At 56.2% G+C, this 6,732-nt stretch overlaps 1 long non-coding RNA gene across 2 annotated transcripts in view; it reads left to right on the top strand.

Moving 5' to 3' along the window:
- Positions 1-2,095: 2,095 nt before the first annotated feature.
- Positions 2,096-6,732, top strand: part of LOC147737397 (uncharacterized) — a 40,419-nt gene continuing 35,782 nt past the window's right edge. Inside the window, exon 1 of one of the 2 annotated variants that reach the window (XR_015297202.1) lies at positions 2,096-2,278. This is a non-coding gene — a long non-coding RNA (uncharacterized LOC147737397). Of the gene's footprint in view, positions 4,678-6,732 lie in introns of both variants that reach the window. The other variant, XR_015297209.1, reaches the window with a different exon arrangement.

Genomic DNA, 6,732 nt, shown 5'->3' with positions numbered 1-6,732 from the left:
GGTCAGTAGTGTAACAAAACTTGAGCCCTCCCCCCACTCCCTATCTGCAAAAAACATGGACGCCCTCCTTCCCCCAGACTGTCAGGACCTCTCGGGCCAGAATGAATTAAATGAAGGATGTCAAGAATTCATATTGTAACCTCAAACTGCATATTGTTTTGTATTATCATGGTTCACATTTTAATCATGGCAAAGTGTAATATTGTTTTGAACCTTCTTTGTCTAAACAATATAGCAATGTAACTTGCTTATATGCGCAGACTTTCATTCACTGCTCTGGGTAAAAGCAGCTTGTTCTGCTAATCCTTCCCTAACATTCCAGAAGTGTCGGAGCAGACATGCTTGCGGAGTCATTCTTGGTTACTGAGTGAGTCGGTTAAATTTTTGCAACATTTCTTCTGTGAGTCTGTTTATTCTTAAATGCATTGTGACAAGAGGCTCAGATAAGATGTTTATGTATTTGTAAAGTGCATAGCTGCCCTTAGGCTTCCCAGCGCTAAGAGAAACATAACTACGGTGGACTAAGTCAAGTTGCCGGAGATCGGGAGTTTTTAGGGAAAGATCAATGTTTTGAGTCTTTTCCTGAATGCTAATTTGTTGGTTATCATGCGCATTTTCCTGGGTAGTGTGTTCCACATTTTAGGAACCAAGTGCTTGAAGGACGTTCCTCCCCAACTTGCTCTTTTTATTCTGCCCTGTTGCATAAGAAGATCCTCTGATGACCTTAGGGTCCTACTCGGGTTTCCCCTACCCAGACTTAACACCCCCGCTGGCATCAGTGCAGCCCTCGGTCACACCATAGACCAAACTTTGCGTCCCCCGGGAAAATGTGAGTACCCGTGATCTAGATCAACAAAAGGCGGAAGTAGTTAGACACGAGGACGAAACAGAAGCATGCATCTCTAAAAGGCTCAAACAGGAACCAATGAAAACAAGCATTGGCATAGCCAATAGGTCTTGCCTTTGGGACCTTATAAGTGTTTAGCCGTGCAACAGTTGATGTTGTTGCACCAAGGATATTGTGCTGGATAACTAAACACTTATAAGGTCCCAGAGGCGGGACCTACTGGCGATGCCAATGTTTGTTTACCTGATGGGCATTGGCTGACCCCTACCTGGTTACTGAGGCCCTAGGGAGGTTGAGACATATTAGGGGGAGTTTTAGCCACATCAGATGATGCTGTGCAGGCCCAGGAACAATGAGGCGCAGTCGCTGCTGCCTGGGAGTGTGTTCTTTCACTTTCAATTGACGGGGCTGCCCCCCTCTACTCTGGTGAAAGCCACAAACGGAATTCAAGTCGATCTTCTCATCACACAGACTTTTCAGGCGAAAAAAATGTCAATGTTTGCTGAGGCCTTCAAAAGAGCGACCCAACTCCACCAATGAGGGACAATGAACATTTTTGATACAAAATAATCATTGATCGATGCAGACAACAACAACAAATGAATCCCGGGCAGCAGGCTTGATAACGTCCAGCAGCAGACAGTCTTTGTATCTCAAGACCTCACCTGGGGTTTCATGTGGGTGCTGTGGTCCCTGCTGTGGTCAGGTTTAGAGATGGGCCTCTGGAAGAACAACCGCGCATGCGCCAAGGACAGACACTGCTTCCCACAGTGAGGATTAAAGGAGCCTTAGATGAACTGCGCATGCGCGGCGGACATACACCGAGGTTAAGGCAATCGATCTCCAGTAGTCGTTGCAAGAAAGATTTCTTTATTTAGTTCACAGCACAGGCGCAGTAAAGGGGTCCACCTGTGACTCATCAGCTGACACCTAACGTCAAGTACAGAGGGGACGGGGGCCTCGCAGGGACACAAAGAAGCACACGAATAACAGTGTCCGCGTGGGGGGCCAATGAATGAGAGACAACTGCCTCCCGCCGCGGAGCACGAGACGCCTCGCGCTACAGCACGCGCTGTGATGTATTGCAGTGCAAAGCTCCTCTGTTCGCCTCCTTTATGTTGGGGGAAGTGTCTCTCCTCTGCGCAGGCGCAGTGAGACTGAGTGTTCTCTTCAGGGAAGTTCGCAGTCTGGGCGCTAGGAAGTAGTCTCTTCGCTCCGCACATGCGCAACTGTGACGCGCGGTCTTGCGCGTGCGCAGCTGTCATGGATGTTCTGTTCGCGCGTGCGATGGTGGCTCGAGCAGGGGCGTGAGCGCGCGCGTCACTCTGGGGGGAAGAGCACACCGGGCCCCACTCCTCTCAGGCGGCCGGGCCCCCGGTGCCCCCTCTCTCCCAGCCCCTGCAGCCCCCACTGAGCGGAGCACGAGGAGAGGTGAGGTGACCCCGCGCGCTGCATATACAATAAAATGTCCACACGTTACCATCACTGTCTCTGGTTTCTAATGAAATAAGGTAAAAAAGAATGCTCGAAGAGCCAGCGCAAAACCTGTAGCTGTTTTGCTCTCATCATGCTAGAGTGCCAATAAATGAAAAAATACAAATTGCACAAAGGTGTAAAGAAAAGTTCCAAAAACAGGTGGACATTATAATCTACTAGTTTTTCACATATTCGAAGAAATAATGTTTTGATTTATGACACGATGTGGTCACGTGCTGAGCCCTTTCAAAACAGAAAATAATTCCTTTTTTTTTTCAATGTAGATTTTCTTTAAAGATTTGTTATATAAATCTGTCACTGCAAATGGACTAGCTGTTACCTTGATTATTTTAACAATATATAGATGCAGAATGGAATGCAAACGAGGCTCGTGGATGTAATTATGCTTGTGTGGTGAAGAACTTTGTTCTTCGCCACTTGTGTTGCTGGGCGGCCGGAAGAAAACAATTAACAAATCATCCGGCCGCCGCCACACTACGCCAACTCCCCACCACCACACCTCCATGCCCCCGGTTCTAATTATTAGCATGCTGCAGAGCATCAGATTGGACTCCAGTCTGCTATCTTTCCCACGTGGGTCCAGGCCCGGCCGACTTGAGCTTTCCAAAAAACATAATGTGATAGGCCCCATTCCTGGATCTGAGGCGCTTGTTTTACCGAGCCACCGGGACGGTGGACCCGAGTGGGATTGAAGCTGGTAATGAGAAAGCAGCAAAATACTATGAAATATTAGTTAGGCATGCGAAAAATTAACAACCAACCTGGGCATGAACAACCAATAAATAAAAAACGTAACAAGCCGCGTTTGCATAAAAACAGCAAGAAATACTTTTTTTTTATAGACCAAGCCTGTGTCGTTTGATTTGAGTAAAGCTCAAGTCATGCCCACTTCCAGCAATTGCAGCGTGCGTGCGCTCGTGTTAAAGTTACACAGGCTTGTTTCTTTAGTCAGTGCCAGCACCACCTCTGCAACCTGGCGGAAAGTAAAGTGCGAAATAGTAAGTGAACTTACTAGAACTTGAAGTCTTATCTCGGTCTTCTTTACAGTCAAGACTGACTGTCTCACACAGTCTCCTCTCGTGTCACTCTGGCAGACTCCCTGCAGCGCCCGAGATGCCTCTGATGCAGCGCGGCCTGGGCCATGATCATGCTGAGAGTCACTAGTAAATTGCGGTCCATGTCGCAACGCCGCTGGGAGTGGATATAATTAATTAAGTATGCTTAGCCAGCGGCAGGCTGCCTAAGGCTGAGGCAGAGGTGCTTGAGTCGACTGACGAGTCTCCCCCGCTGCTTCTCTGGCAACCTCACTTCCTCCTGATGTGCAGGACGGGCCGCGTGAGGTCACATTTGGATATTAATCCCCCGCGCCCACACGCGGCCAGTAGCAACTGACTCTTTCTGTATTGGTGAGGGCAGGCCCCCGGGTTTCACATCGGCAGTGATCTGGTGTCAGTCAGTGAATCAGACAGAAGCGCGGCGCCGCGGGCGCCAGCCGGGGGTCCGGGAATAATTGGCCGCAAATTGTAACATTGTAGCAGCACTGACTCTCACTCAGCCAGAGCTGAGGAGAATTGAATCCTTAACTGTTTCTTGATTGACACTGAACCCGCTGAGTTGTTGCCGGCAAGTCTGCGGGGCGCAGCAGTGCCGGCGCTGGCACCTAATAGCCAGTTTTAGTGTCATTAAAAATGTGTGACAATGCATTTCAGTGCGGTGACGCGGAACACAACACTGAAATGCGTTAGAGTCACACGTGATGCGTGATACTTGGCAGGCATGCATAAGTACATTAAAATGTTACACATGAGCAATCTCAATTTATAGGTTTCCCTCGTCTTTATTGGCTGATTGTTCTCGGGAGAGAGTGTCACTCATAGTCGTTAAGTGTCACTCATAGCTGTTAAATGTCACTTATAGCAGTTCGGCGATCTGAACCCTTGGCGCTGTGGCTCTCTGCAGGGTGCAGGGGCCCCAGCCCCTCCTCGGGGTCCCTTTGTGGCCTTCCAGGCCTCTCCTGTCCTCGTGCACCGGTTGGTGGGGGTAGAGGAGGCTCCGCCCGGGTGTCCTCGAGGCTGACGCGCGCGCTCAGGCCGCTGCACGAGCCGCAAGCTCACGAGAACTAAACATCGCGCCTCATAACTGCGCATGCGCAGGACCGCGCGTGATAGCTACGCATGTGCAGAGAGAAGACACGGCTTCCGATGGCAGAGCAATGAAAAAGAGATAGGACCTTGCATGGAGTGCGGACTGTAAACAGCCCTGGACAGAGGGCGCAGCCTGGAAAGAGTCTAATCCAGCGAGGATACAACCTCCGGGATGAATCACGTGCGCAGGTTGGTGAATTTAAGTGCGCCTGCGCAGAGGAGAGACACTTCCCCACCCCCCAATGGAGGAGCTTTGCTTAAATACATCTCTGCACGTGCTGTGGCACGAGGCGCCGCAGGAGGCAGTGTCAGTCCTCGGCGCATGCGCAGTTGTTCTGTTTAAGCCGCTCTCTTAGTTCAGTCCTGGGGCCTCTTGTTATTCTTGTTCTTCGTTTTTCTCTCGCGCTCTTTCCCCGAAGGCGTCAGAAGCCTCACAGCAGGAGCAGAACTGAAACACGAGAACACATTACAAAAGAAAAGCAGGTGCGGCGGGGGGGGCTGGGAGAGTGAGGCGCAAGTAGGGGGCGGGGCCGGGGGGCTGGGAGAGTGAGGCGCAAGAAGGGGGGCTGGGAGAGTGAGGCGCAAGGAGGGGGCGGGGGGGCTGGGAGAGTAGGGGGCGGGGGGCTGGGAGAGTGGGGCGGGGGGGCTGGGAGAGTGAGGCGCAAGGAGGGGCTGTGAGGGGCTGGGAGAGTGAGGCGCAAGGAGGTGGCGGGGGCTGGGAGAGTGAGGCGCAAGGAGGGGGGTGGGGGGCTGGGAGAGTGAGGCGCAAGGAGGGGGCGGGGGGCTGGGAGAGTGAGGCGCAAGATGGGGGGCGGCGGGGTGGGAGAGTGAGGCGCAAGGAGGGGGCGGGGGGCTGGGAGAGTGAGGCGCAAGGAGGGGCGCGGGGAGACTGGGAGAGTGAGACGCAAGGAGGGGGCGGGGTGGGGCTGGGAGAGTGAGGTGCAAGGAGGGGGGCTGGGAGAGTGAGGCGCAAGGAGGGGCTGTGGGGGGCTGGGAGAGTGAGGCGCAAGGAGGGGGGAGGGGGGCTGGTAGAGCGAGGTGCAAGGAGGGGGGGCGAGGGAGCTGGGAGAGTGAGGCGCAAGGCAGGGGGCTGGGAGAGTGAGGCGCAAGGAGGGGGCGGGGGGCTGGGAGAGTGAGGCGCAAGGAGTGGGGAGGGGGGCTGGGAGAGTGAGGTGCAAGGAGGGGCTGTGGGGGGCTGGGAGAGTGAGGCGCAAGGAGGGGGCGGGGGCTGGGAGAGTGAGGCGCAAGGAGGGGGGGTTGGGGGGCTGGGAGAGTGAGGCGCAAGGAGGGGGCGGGGGGGCTGGGAGAGTGAGGCGCAAGAAGGGGGGCGGGGGGCTGGGACAGTGAGGCGCAAGGAGGGGCGCGGGGGGCTGGGAGAGTGAGGCGCAAGGAGGGGGAGGGGGGCTGGGAGAGTGAGGTGCAAGGAGGGGCTGTGGGGGGCTGGGAGAGTGAGGCGCAAGGAATGGGGCTGTGGGGGGCTGGGAGAGTGAGGCGCAAGGAGGGACGCAGGGGGGGCTGGGAGAGTGAGGCGCAAGGAATGGGGCTGTGGGGGCTGGGAGAGTGAGGCGGAAGGAGGGGCGCGGGGGGGCTGGGAGAGTGAGGCGCAAGGAGGGGGCGGGGATTGGGGCTGGGAGAGTGAGGCGCAAGGAGGGGGCGGGGGGCTGGGAGAGTGAGGCGCAAGGAGGGGGCGGGGTGGGGCTGGGAGAGTGAGGCGCAAGGAGGGGGCGGGGGTTGGGGGAGTGAGGCGCAAGGAATGGGGCTGTGGGGGGCTGGGAGAGTGAGGCGCAAGGAGGGGCGCGGGGGGCTGGGAGAGTGAGGTGCAAGGAATGGGGCTGTGGGGGGCTGGGAGAGTGAGGCGCAAGGAGGGGCACGGGGGGCTGGGAGAGTGAGGCGCAAGGAGGGGGCGGGGTGAGGCTGGGAGAGTGAGGTGCAAGGAGGGGGCGGGGGGCTGGGAGAGTGAGGCGCAAGGAGGGGGCGGGGGCTGGGAGAGTGAGGCGCAAGGAGGGGGCGGGGGCTGGGAGAGTGAGGCGCAAGGAGGGGCGCGGGGGGGCTGGGAGAGTGAGGCGCAAGGAGGGGGGCGGGTGGGGCTGGGAGAGTGAGGCGCAAGGAGGGGGCGGGGGGCTGGGAGAGTGAGGCGCAAGGAGGGGGTGGGGGGCTGGGAGAGTGAGGCGCAAGGAGGGGGGGTGGGGGGCTTGGAGAGTGAGGCGCAAGATGGGGGTGCGGGGGGCTGGGAGAGTGAGGCGC

The sequence above is a fragment of the Lissotriton vulgaris genome, chromosome 1_1, assembly GCF_964263255.1.
Source record: "Lissotriton vulgaris chromosome 1_1, aLisVul1.2, whole genome shotgun sequence".
Taxonomy (NCBI): Eukaryota; Metazoa; Chordata; class Amphibia; order Caudata; family Salamandridae; genus Lissotriton; species Lissotriton vulgaris.
This window is presented reverse-complemented; position numbering and strand designations above follow the sequence as displayed.